The following is a 14,119-nucleotide window of genomic DNA, read 5'->3' as shown; positions in this document are numbered from 1 at the left end:
CTGGCCCTAAACTCCCCTGTCTTTTTTCCTTCTGTTCATTTTGCTGTTTCCTTGAAGTGTTTTTCTTCTCATGTGGGCCATGTCTTGAAAGTCTGTTTGGGTTCAGTTTTCTTTGCATAACCCAAGGAATCATGCCAGTTGTCTTACCACCAAAATGGGCCAGGATCCAAATATGAAGATGACATTTGCTGTGGTCTTATGTATTTGGACTGCTTTTTTTTTCCCCTGAATTTCTGTCCCTGGTACTATTGCTTCCTAAGGTGGAGAACATCTATGCCTCTTCACTTTCATTGAAGTGGTTGGTCGGCTGGTCATGAGATTCTTGGAGTGATAGTTACTGTGTCATTTATGTCAGCAGTCAATCCTCAGCCCTCAGGGAGGGAAAAAAGTGGGTTTATAGGATTTTAACTTCTTATAACTCTCATCAGGCTGTAGGTAAATGTTTTCAACTTAGTACAAATATTTTAAACATTTGTTCATGTGTATGATGTAAATCAAATTCATTCATTTAGCTACCACAGAGTATTTCATTGAACAAATAAACCATTATTTACTTGTTTTTGCTCTTACGAAAAGATTAGTAGGGTGGCTTCCAGTTTTACAACAGTGAACTATTGTAGTGAACACTCTAACATGTGTCACTTTGTGTACCCAACCCAGCATTTCTCTGGAGTGCACACTTTTGATTTCTCTGTGGATGACTTTTCATAAAAATATGACTGAGTATGTTGTAGGTACAAACCCATTCTATTTTAATATCAAGAATAGGAAAAACAATTTTTAGCATTTTAAATCTATTCTTTACATTTTATTTGTAGTAGGATCAGAAAAGTATTCGTTCTTTAAGGATGTCATGTTTCGTTTGACTGAGGGAGATTGATGTCTCCAATAAATTAATTGTTAGGTTCACAGAAGTAGCTATTTTCTTATGGGCTGAGAAGATCGACACTCAGATATTGTTGGAGGAAGACACAAAAGTTCACTTCTAGAAATAGAAGTGACATAACAAATGAAAAATAATGCATGCATTTGCTTATCATCAAAACTGAGGCAACTTGAAATTTTAAAATCACAGATTAGTTAAGCTACTTGGTCCTCTGGGTTCGGGAAGCATCATGGCATATACCAGCATAAGCCCAGGAAAGAGAACCAGGAGACTTGAGTGCCAATACCAACACTACAAGCAGCAGGTGCTGACCTCGGGCAAGCACTTTCCCCTGGGTTTCTGTGTCCTGGGTTGATGGGTTTCCTCTTCTGTGAACGAGACAGTCAGACTAACGTGGATCTCCAGGCACCATTCCTCATGCGTGGCCTGGGACAGACATTGCTAATTGATCCAATCAGCACTCATCACAGCTCTGCACTCACATTAGTCACTAAGTGTCGCGTGGGATGAAACCTGTTTGCTGTGCCGCGGCTACAGCTTCATCGCCTGTGGATTCTGTGAAAATGCTGTAACTGGGACACTTGACTCTGTGGGAGCCTCTGTGAGGAAAACTGTAAGCTGTTGGCAGACACTGTCCTACTCCATCACTCTTGAAACAAGCCATCATTCCTGCCCTGCCCCGCACCCTGTGCTGCCCAGCACCAGCAATTAATTCAAATGGCTGGCTCAGGAGCCGTCTTACACAGAATTTCCTCTTACTACTTTTCTTAGAGGATGCAATGTTTTAAAAATTGAGAGATATCTATCTATCTATCTATCTATCTATCTATCTATGTATGTATCTGTGTATCTATCTATCTATCTATCTATCTATCTATCTATCTATGTATCTGTGTATCTATCCATGTATCTATCTATCTATCGAGAAAGAGAACACTCCCATCTACTGGTTCATACCCCACATGCCAAAGAACTAGGAACTTAACCCAGGTTTCCCATGCGGATGGCAGGAACCCAATTACTTGAGCCATTACCACTCTCTCAAAGGGTCTCCACTAGCAGAAAGCGAGAGTCATAAGTGAGAGCTGGGCATCGAACCCAGATACTTTGATAAAGGACACAGGCATCCTAACTGGCATCTTCATTGCTAGGTCATATAGTGACTACTCTTTAAAGTGTTGTATCTTTTTTCTCCTTGGGAAAAGTCCCGCATTACAATGTGAACTTAGGAAAAGTTGGGAGTGAATTTACATGGGGCGCTCATTTGGCGTAAAGAACATGTCTGCCACTTCCAAAACTCTCAGTCACACTCTCAACTTTTACCTCAGTAGTACTGGATCTGCGACAACAAGCCAGATCACCTAAACATTTTTCCAAATAAATTTAAAAGGTGGCTCTAGACAGTCCAGCCTATAGACCATATAAGGCCTGTGAAATAATTTGGTCTGGCTCTTCCAAGACAACTGCTGGGGGACTCAAAACTCAATCAATCTATAGCAGGCTAATTTTTAAGTTGATTATCTTGGGGCCAGCATTGTGGCATAGCAGGTAAAGCTGCTGCCTTTGATGCTGGCATCCCACATGGTCACTGGTTCATGACCCAGCTGCTCCACTTCAAAGCCAGCTCCCTGCTAATGCACCTGGGAAGGCCACAGAAGTGCCTGGGCCCTGGAACCCATGTAGGAGGCCCAGATGAAACTCCTGGCTCCTGGCTTCAGCCTGGCCCAGCCCTAGGTGTTGTAACTATTTGGGGAGCGAACCAGTGCATGGATGATCTCTCTCTCTCTCTCTCTCCCCCCACCTCTCTCTCTGTCCCTCCCTCTCTGTGTAACTGCCTTTCATATAAATATATTTAAAAAATAAGTTGATAATTTTGTATGGCCCATGAATGATGTTATAAATATTCAAATGGCCCTGACCCTTGGTAGAAAAAAGGTTCCCCATCCCTGTGAACAACAAAAATTATGGCAAATATAAAAACTCCACCATGGCTTATTTTATAGACATATCTGTTGAAGGGAGATAAAATAGGTAATTAATTGTGTCTTTGAAAAGCAATTTATACAAAAGGGTTTTTAAATGTCTACACCACTCTAAAGGGAAATTTTAAAAGTTGTAAATTATCATTATGCACTAGCCATCAGAAATTATCTTAAAATTGATTAAAGTATCACTTATCTTAAGTACTGTTAACCTATTTTCATCCAAGCCTGTCATCTATACCTCTAGGATATACAGTTTATAAGGAAACAAAGTACCAATTTGGACTTTAGAAGGCTTTTCTAAAGAATAATGACCACGCTCCGTAACACCATGGCACTAGATCATACCCCAGTGCCTTCAACTGGAGATACGTCACAGGACAAGATATTTTTCTACTTGATGGTGGAAAAATCTGAAATGCTGACTGCCCACCTTGAAGCTGATCCATGAATTAACTTCAAGTTCTGGGCATGCACTTGAAAGTGAGTCTTTGTGATACATAATTTATAATTTATTTTAGATCAAGAAATTCAATTCAATGCTCCCCAGTATATTTTTCTCACATGCTACCTTTGTCATGTCATGTTTTATATCAATACTAAATATAAGAAATGCTTTCTAACAGCAAGGAGAAGACGCGGGTTCTTTCTACTGTTAACCAACAGCTTTCTTGGGGGTGAAGGGACTTTACTGTCCAGAGCCATAAAGTCAGAGCTGAATCACAGCCTGGGCTTCCTGTGTTTCTGGGAGGTGCAAGTTTTTACTTTTAGCAGGGTGGGTTTGCTGATAAATGGAAATAGAGTGTCTACACCAGTTCCTGGTCTCTGCTTGCCTCACAATTCTTACCTCACCTGACTGCCCCAAGAACCAAGACACGGACTGCAATGCGCCTTGCCTGGTCCCTGGGGTTCAAAGCTGCATAAACCTTTGTGAATCTACCCTGCTGTCACCACAGTGACAATTTGGTTTGCTTAACCGCATATTCTGGGCTTACCACGTGCCAGGAACCAGCTCAACTATGACTCTTGCTAGTCGTAATGACACAATGGGATAATTACTTTTTTTTTTTTTTTTTGGTCATTTTATACAGAACGAAATGGAGACACACTAAGATAAGCCAATTGCTCAAGGTCGCAATGCTTGGGAGCCGCAAGTTTCCAGCTTGTCTGGTCCCTCCAAGAGTCTGCCTAACACTGGTATCATTTCCTGCTTAAATGCTGGCTGAAATTCACTAGTTCGCTAATCAGCCCAGCAGTTTCGCAGAGAAACAATGTTTAATTTCTTTATTGCTTACAGAACTATTCATGTTTTTGTATGTCTTCTGAAGTCAAGTTTTGCCAAGTTTTACTTTTTCTGACACTTTGTCCATTTCATCTACTTTTACAAATTTGTTGGCATGAAAAATTCTTTTTTAAAAAGATGTATTCATTTATTTGAAAGGCAGATTTACAGAGAGGGAGAGACAGAGAATACAGAGAGAGAGAGAGAGAGAGAGAGAGAGAGAGAGAGGTCTTCCATCTGCTGGTTCACTCCCCAGATGGCCACAATGGCTGGAGCTGGGCTGGTCCAAAGACAGGAACCAGGAGTTTCTTCCAGGTCTCCCACGTGGTTGCAGGGGCCCAAGGACTTGGGCCATCTTCTGCTGCTTTCCCAGGCCCATAATCAGGGAGCTGGATCAGAAGTGGGGCACATGGGACTCAAATCGGTACCTATATGGGTGCCAGCGCTGCAGACAGGGGCTTAACCTGCTGTACCACAGCACTCGTCCCTAAAAAAATTCTTAAAAACACTTTTCTTGTGTTCATGTCTGAAGGACCTGCAAAGACGAAGCTGTCATCCTAGACACTAGTTAATTATTCCTTTTCTCTGCTTAATCCTTTCTAAAGTTCACTAATTTTGTTAGTCTTAGAAAGTTCCAAATTTTAGCTTTAAAAAAAATTTGTTTGTTTGAAAAGCAGAGTGGCTGGGGGAGAGAGAAAGAGAGATGGAAGGAGGGAGGAGGGAGAGAGAAAGAGAAAATCCTCCATCTGCTGGTTCTCTTTCCTAACTGCCTGTAATAGCTGGGGCTAGGCCTGGTCAAATTCAGGGGCAAGAATCCACGTACTTTGGCCACCATCTGTTGCCTCCAACTCTCATTAGAAGGATCAGAAGCACAGAGTATCCAGGACTTAAACCAGGTACTCTGAGATGGGATGCAGGCTTTGAGGTGGTGGCTAAACCTGCTGCAACACAACGCCTGCCCCCATTTTGGCCTTTTGATCCTCTCTATTGCACATCTTCAAGCTTATTAATTTATGTTTTTGTATTTTTCATCATTGTACTTTGAGTTTAATTGCTATCATAGTCCAACTGCTGATGACAGATGTTTACTCATTTTAAGTTTTTTTTTTTTTGAAAAATGCTCACTCACAAATTCTTTTCTTCTAAGCAAAGCTTTAACTGAATCTGGAAGGCATTAATAGGCTGCATATTTGTTACCATTCAGTTCAAAGTATTTTCTAATGCTTATCTTGACTTTTCTTTGACATATAAGATTATGTAGAAATTTCTTAATTCTCTATGTATGCTTTGTTTTTGTTTTTTAGTTATCCTAATATTACTGATTTTTAGTTTAAGTGAATTTTGGTCAAAATTATCACTCTTTATGTTTAAGTCTATTGGAATCTATTGGTATTTTCAGAATATAGTCTGCCTGTATAAAATTTTTGTATGTGTTTGAAAATCATAAGTACTCTGTAGTAATTTAGATGCAGTATCTGAAATATATCCACAAGACCAAATTGATTCATTGTTGAAATGCAATGCTTTATTCTTTAGTGGTTCTCTTAGTCCTTTGGTGCTGCAATAACAAAACACCTGAGACTGGGTAACTAATAAATAGGAAAAATTTCCCTCCCTTTTCTGGAGATGCCAGGCATCCAGCTGTGTGGTGAAGGCTACTCTGTGTTTGGAAGACAGTAACTTGGCTCTGCATCCCCCAAGGGGAGAAGTGCTGTGTCCTCACAAGGCAGAAGGGCAAAAGATCTTGATTTCCGTCCATCAAGTCCTCTTGCAAAATCACTAATGTCACTCATGAGGACGGTGCCTTCTCAAGTCTGCAACTCTCGGTACTGTTGCATGGAGGGTTATGGGTCACTGGGAATTTTGGAAGAGACACAAACATTCAAAGCACAGCATTAATCTTGCAGCCTAACTGTATATTTTTAATTTATTAAGTTGCTCCATCAGACAAGGGAGATGTTTGTAAAATTTCTCCTTATGGTTGTGATTTTGACACTTTGCCTCCATATAATCTCTGTGTTGGTGTGTGCTTACCATAGTTGAAGGCAATGTTAAAATTCTCATGTCTCCCAGATCAATTGAAACTTACACTATTATGAAGCATCCCTGTTTATCTCTAGTAACACTTTTTAAATTTATTTTCTACTTAGTTCAGAGGTTCCCAAATGTTTTCTCCTTGGGCATAGTACCCTTAGTCTCATTAATTGTGTCAGGATGGTCCCAGATAAAAATAAAACCCAATAGTTCTGTTTATTAAACAGGCCCAAACAATTTGATAAAGATTTATGTCCTAAGAATTATACTATTGTTATGTCTTCAAGTATCCTAATGTTTTCTTCTACAATGTTTAATCAGCTGCCAATTCTTTTCAGAATATTTTTCATCTCTGATATTTGTCCTTTTTATCTCTACATATTTAGTTTGTCTAATTTTATATCTTTATTGTCTCTGCTTAACTTTTTGAGCCTATGGGATGCAGTCATTGCTACCTGTGAGGTGCTGCACAGCTTCTCAGAACTTGGAATCAGATCAGGTACCACCCCCCAGCACCCCTGTACGAAATCCACGAGGATTTAGTACCTCATGTGCTTTTTCAGTACAGCAGCTGCTGAAAGACCAACTTCACAAGGATATAACAGTATCAGAAGGGATGCAGAGATCTGTTGCAACCACAAACTACCTTGAGCTAGGAGTTTGTGCAAGATCCAATGGTTTTACTTCAAAATTTAAAAATATCCATTTCCGCTCGCTGTGGAAAAACAGGATACTTCAGTGCACAGTTCAGGAATTATGGGTTTGTATTTGCAAAATACTATTTATTATTATTTTATTATCAAACTTTCTGCTTCCTTACATGTGAACTTGTCGCTTGTAAGCAGAATACAGTTTTCTGTTGTCATATTTTTCTTTTCTTTCTTTCTTTCTTTTTTTTTTTTTTGACAAGCAGAGTGGACAGTGAGAGAGAGATACAGAGAGAAAGGTCTTCCTTTGCCGTTGGTTCACCCTCCAATGGCTGTTGCGGCCGGCGCGCTATGGCCGGCGCACCGTGCTGATCCGAAGCCAGGAGCCAGGTACTTATCCTGGTCTCCCATGCGGGTGCAGGGCCAAGCACTTGGGCCATCCTCCACTGCACTCCCTGGCCACAGCAGAGAGCTGGCCTGGAAGAGGGGCAACCGGGACAGAATCCGGTGCCCCGACCAGGACTAGAACCCGGTGTGCCGGCGCCGCAAGGTGGAGGATTAGCCCAGTGAGCCGCGACGCCGGCCTGTCTTATTTTTCAATCTGCTCTGGTATCCTTTGCCCTTGAATCAAGGTCCTTAGCCCATTACCATTTAATGTGATTTGTTAAGAGTTTAAATATCCCATCCTAAGTGCTTTATATTTAGATTACCTGTTTTGTCATGTTTTCCCTTGTATTTTGCCTACTTTAGGATTGTTTTTTATTTATCCTTTTGATTTTCTTTGTTGGCTTATTTAATTCTTTGCTTTGGGAGGGTGGAAATATAAGGGTTGCTTTAGGGTTCATAGAACTCATTTTTCACTTATCACAGTCTCCCTTAAACTGATACACATCAAATCATATGTGAAATAAGCAGATCAAAATAGTATACTTTCTTTCTCATTTTCCAGCTATATTCATTATAAAACATTACAAAACCCATCCTGTATTATTTTCATGTGTCCAAACAAGCTTTTATTTAACCTTTGATTTTCAAAGATAATTTGCACCAGATACAGAATTCTAAGTTAACAAGTTTTTCCCTTAGTATTTTTTAAAGATGTATTTATTTATTTGCAAGTCAGAATTACAGAGAGAGCAAGAGACACAGAGAGAGGTCTTCCACCTGCTCATCCACTCCCCAGGTGGCTGCAACAGCCAGGGTACAGCTAGGAGTCTGTTGTCACATCCAGGTTTCCCAGGTAGGTAGCAGGGTCCCAAACACTTGGGCCGTTTTCCATTGCTTTCCCAGGCCATTAGCAGGGAGCTGGATCAGAATGGAGCAGCAGGGACTTGAACTGGCCTACGTGGGATGCTGGCGTCACAGATGGTGGCTTAACCCACTGTGACACAATGCCAGACCCTCCCTTAGTATTTTAAAGATGTCATTCTGTGGTACAGCAGGTTAAACGGCTGCTTGCCACATTGGCATCCCATAATAGAGTGCCAGTTTTAATGTCTTTGTGTGCTAACTCTAATATACTCCCTCCAACTTTCAGCCGTCTTGGGCTGGCTTTGGGAGTTTAATCACCTGTTCCTGTTGATTACTTGAGCTGGGCCCATCACAGATCTCTAGTCTCTCTGTGTGTGCTGTGCTGCTCTCGTTTCTTTGGTACCTGGCACTGTGAATTCTAGCAACCTTGGCTTTCCAAGATTTTCAGCTCCATCTCCTCAACTCAAGGAGTCTTCTGAGTTCTGTGTGGGTTCCCTGACTCCAAGTGCTGGCCTGGAAGCTGGGGCTACTCATAGGGTTTTCCTTGTTTGTATCTCATCTCTCAGGGATCACTGTTCTCTGTTGCCTTACGTCTTGCATAATAAGAACTGATTTCTATATTTTGTCTGATTTTTTTTGTCTTCCTAAAAGTTTAAACAGTACCAACCATATATCCCAATCATTTTGCTCCTAATTTTACTCAGGAGTAATAAATATACATGTTTACACAAAGGTATACACAAACATTCATAGCAGCTTTATTTGTAATACACCAAAACTGGAAACAGCCCAAATGTCAATTAACAGATAAATGCATAAACAAACTGTATACCCACAAGGGAATACTACTCAGCAATATGAAAGAATAAATTATTAACACACAGAACAACACAGTCAACTCTCAAAATAATTAAGCTGAGTATAGGAATGTCATATAAAAAAGAACTCATAGTATCTAATTCCCTTTATATAAATTCTAAAAAGTGCAAATTAAACTATGGGGACAGAAATCTGTTCAGTGATTGCCTGGAGGTGGGATTCGAGGAGAGAGGAGTGAATTGCAAAGGGGCATGAGGAACTTTTGAGAGAGAGCTGTCTTCATTATCTTGATTATGTGATAGTTACACTGCCTTATGCATGACTCAGCCTCATCAAAGCTGTATGCTTCCAATAGGAACAGTTTTGTAGACACTGAGTGCACCTCCACAGAGTTGGAATAGAGACTTGACTGTTAAAAGCAAAAGGAGTAGCAATGAATTGTAGGGTGTATAGTCTAAGTAGAAATAAAGTGTTTGCTAACAATACACAAAGACAAGGGAGAATCCAAGGAAGGACAGCCTAACAAGGTGTTACACTCTGTGAGATGGACAAAAGACCAGAAAGGCAAACAGAAAAAAATCAAGGTGGTAATTCAAGTGTAGCATGTCAATAAACGCTGAAAGATACATGATGTTAAAGTGGATAATAAGCAAGACACACTTTGAATACTTGAAATACAAAGAAACAGATGATAGCAATAGGGGAAAGTATTTCTCATGACTGAAAATGAATTAAACATAAAATATTCACAGATTTGGAGACATCTGGAATTAGAAATTCAACAACATAGATCTAAATGTGATATATGTAAAGAACAACTAACAGGAAGAACTAGAAAATACTGTGAAATGGATGAAAATGAAACATATAATTTGTGTGATAAAATAAAAGCAATAATTTGAGAAAAATTATTATTATCTCAAAATAATTTGAGAAAAAATATGAACCCTCCAAACAGTTCATGGAAAATGAAATTAAAAGATGCTCATTTGAGAGAAAGGATTTTTGAAATTCATATTTTTTTTCAAAATATGCATTTTCCATGAATTTTTTGAAGACTTCTCATACATGGCATTAAATAATCCAACAGTTGACATCAACATTAACAGTGAAAAATGAAAATTTTTCTCTCCATGATTAAGAATCTGTACAGAAAACCACTCTTGCCACTTTTATCCAAAAGTGTATATTTAAGGACCTGCTCCAAGCTTTGCTGCAAGACAAAGGCCTACCATTTGGAAGGGACTGGAAAGCTATCTTTGAAGATAGCGTGATTATATATGCAGAACATCTTTAAGAGTTTCCCTCCAAAGCAAGTGCACTAAGCACACAGGTGGAATGCAAAGACATGATAGCAAGTGATGGAGAATTGGAAATTTTTATTTCAAACAATTATAATAGCAATAAAACTTCAAATATATACATTGTATATGATACACATTATTACATACATTGTATATATACATTATATATACATTACACACATATATGTATATATACATTGTATATACATTATATATATACATTGTGCATATACATTGTATATATACATTTGCATGTGTATATATACGAGGCCCAGACACTGAGAACTACAAAATACTGCTGAGAGAACATTTTTAAGCCTGATGTTCTTCCCTGCTCCGCCAACATTTTGTCAGTTCTGAATTACACTTGATCGATTATTTGTCACCATTATGCATCTAGTTATCCTGCTCCTTTTCATACGTGGTAATTTTGATTGAATGCCAAATATCTTACATTGTAGAGTGTTGGATCTTTTGGTATTTCTATAAATCTTCTTGAACTTTATTCTGGGATGCAGTTAAGTTGCTTGTAAATAATTTGAGCCTTTTGACTCTTGCCTTATGATTTGTTGGGTGGTTCTGGAGTAGAACTTAGTGCCAAGTAATTACTTCCCTTTAGAGAGACCACATCCACCTGATTACTACTCAACTCCCCACACGTCATGCATCTCTCCAGTCTGGCTGGTGGGAATGGGTATAGTTCTGAGACTGTGTGAGCCACGGGCTCTGCTCTGTTAGCTTTTCTTTTGGATCAAGTAGTTTCCTGGCATGCTTGAGTTGATCAATAGTCCACTGAATACTCCAGGGAAACCCGCGGTAGAATCCTGGGCCTCTTTCTATGTGACTCTCTCCTCTGGTTCTCTGTCCTGTGAACTCTAGCAATCTCCTCCCTGACTCCTAGCTCACCCTCCTCAAACCAGGTGGTTCTCTGCAGTTCACCTCAGTTCCGCCCCCTGTAACATGCTAGGGAAGCCCTCCAGGAGCAGTGTCTGGGCGGTAATAGAGCCCATAATCTATCTGCCATCACTTAGGGAATCACTGTGTTCATTGCCTGATGCCCAGTTTCTTGAAAACCACTGCTTTGTGTATTTTGCCTATTTATTTCTTCCTTTGCCTCCTCCTTCTTTTTGGATTGTTTCTGGCAGGAGAGTAAATCTTACCTCTTGTTACTTCATTTTGGCCATAGTAGGAATCCACGAGTTTTTTTTATTCATGGCTATTTATTCATTTTTCACATTTTCAATATGTCCTTCACATCCCACAACCTGGTCGACTGCTGAGAGCATTTTCATTCACTTTAGCTACTGCTCCGTCTGTCACATCATTTCTGCTTCCTTTGGCGTAGACTGCCATGCCAGTTGTCCTTTCACAGCACTTGAGTTCCTGGTACGTCTGGCAATTTTCCTTGCGGGTTCAATTTCATTCCCTGGAACTGTCAACTAACACCCAATACTTTCAGAGGTGAAAATTACAATGTTCCTGTGTATTTCTCCAGGTGAATGGTTGGGGGACCTCAGGGAAGGATACATCTAGTTTTGTAACGTGGGTTCCATCACTCCTCATTTTCCCCTGAGGAGTCTACTAGAAGATGCACCCAAGGCACCACTCTCCCTGTTTTCAGGAACAATTGCACCTAAACTCTTACATGGGACGAGAGGGCAGCAGAGTCCCCTTCGGGTGACTAGCCATCAGGTGCTTGTACTATTGAGTGCTTGACACACAGCGAGGCTTCTGCTGCTACCCTGATGACCCCTGGCTCCTGCAGGTTGACACCACAATAGCAAAGGGACGAAGTGACACTCAGAGTCTGGTAGGAAAGAGGAAAGGACACAACCCGAAGGATGTTCCAAGTCCATCGCCCGTCTGTCATTTCTGACCCTTGGAGGCCTAGTTCTCTCGCTTCTGAATCTTGCCACACTTTGCCTGCTTACATAATGCTCACATCAGCTGTTGAGAGCCTCTGACTGTCCATTACCCCATAACTCACATTCCATACCAGGGCTGGGTTTTGGAGACAGGCCCAGCAACTACCGTTTGCTTTTCACCTTATCCAGACTTGCATTTCCCTTTGCAGATAACTTAATTATTTAACTACGTGATTCTCTTGAATTGTAATTCTAAACCTTTATTCATGATCCTGACTCCAACTGGCAATCAGCAGGCAGAAAGTGTTCCAATTAGAAAAATCAAATTAATTCTTTTTTTAAATAAGGAGGAAAAACTACTTATTCCATACTCCTGGGAAGCAGAAATTAGGTAGAATTCTTAAAATGAAAGGGACAATTATGTGCCTCACTTATTTCATCTCCTCTTTTTATCTCCCTGTGTTTTCTTCTCCCCAAAGCCCAAGAAATTACTGAGGAAGGACATAATTCCACATATTATACTCTCCACTGAATTTCTGCCATAAATTGTGCCTTTGGCATGGCTTATGGATTAAAGTCCATAAACTCAGGAAATCAGTACTGGATGTTTGGAAGATAATAGATGACACCTTACCTTTTATTTGTTTTGTATTATTTAAGGTTTGATTAAAAATATGAAGGATGCGCAGTCAAAGGCTTTGGGTTCAAATCTCTCCATTGTTCTATTCCTCTAGGTCCCAATTATAAGCCTCATTTTACAAGGATTTTCCCTCAATAGGTATTTATTCCATTAAATATGTTTAACAAAAGCCTACTTTTTTTTCTCAAAGATGAGCTATTAAGAATCCATGCAGTTATGATTAGTTCAGTCAGGATATCCTATAGGGGCAGACATTTAACTACCCGTTGATACATCACTAAGATGCCCATGTACCATACTGGACTGCCTGGGTTCAACACTGAATTCTACCTCCTGACTCCAGCTTCTTGCTAATGCAGACCCTGGGAGGCAGAGGTGATGGCTCAAGTGACTGAGTTCCTTCCATCCACAGGGGAGACCTGGATTGCATTCCTAGATCCTGGCTCTAGCCCAGTTCATCCCTGGCCACTGTGGGTGTTTGGGGAGTGAACCAGTAGAAGAGAGTGCCTCCCCTCCTCTCTTCCTCTCAGATAAATAAATGATTTTTTTAAAAAAGATACACTGGGGGTGGGTGTTTGGTACAGAAGTTAATATTCGCCTTGGCATGTCTGCATCCTCAAATTCAAGTTTCATCTCCATTTTCCATCCAGCTTCCTCCCGGTTCACACCCTGGCAGGCAGCAGAGGACGGCTCAAGTACTTGGGTCCCTGCCACCCACGTGGGAGACTCGGAATGAGTTCCAGGCTCCTGGTGTAGGCCTGATCAGAGCTGGGTACTTTGGGCATTTGCAGAATGAACCAGCTGATGAACAATCTCTCTCTCTCCCTTTCCCTCCCTCTCACTTTTCCTCTGTCTCTCTGTCTCTCTGTGTCTCTCTCTCCTTCTCTCTCTATCTCTCTCCCCCTCTCTCTCTTTCTCTCTCTGTATTTTAGTTGGCCCACATGCCTGTCATTTTAAAAATATATAGTGGCTAAAATATATATATATTCTAAAATATATACTCCAAGGTCATTGTTCACAACTTCATGTCTACATTCAGAAACAGAAACCACTTGATAGATACGTCTGAAATTCTGGTCTTCCCACTGTAACCATACATAGATGGTATATACCCTTTTAAGGAATTTCTAAGTTGCAATCCGCTAATAGTAATTATTTTTTTAGCCCTTTTACACTGTTATAATTTCTGCAGCCAACTGACAGCTTCTGACAAAAATTTCATGAAAACCACCATTCTGGTGAATATTTTGTGAACTTATTTTAGGACAAGATCCCAACAATGCATTCCCATCTAAACATCTAATGATTTACCATGTGAAACTAGAATACTGTACTGTATTTTTAAAACACCATAAATCCTGGACCATTCATTATTCCATTTGGAAAGAATCCTCTAGGCAATGGTTTGA

This window comes from Oryctolagus cuniculus, chromosome 7 (assembly GCF_051225735.1).
Source record: "Oryctolagus cuniculus isolate XC-2025 breed Fujian yellow rabbit chromosome 7, ASM5122573v1, whole genome shotgun sequence".
NCBI classification, from domain to species: domain Eukaryota; kingdom Metazoa; phylum Chordata; class Mammalia; order Lagomorpha; family Leporidae; genus Oryctolagus; species Oryctolagus cuniculus.
Note: the sequence above shows the minus strand (reverse complement) of the source record.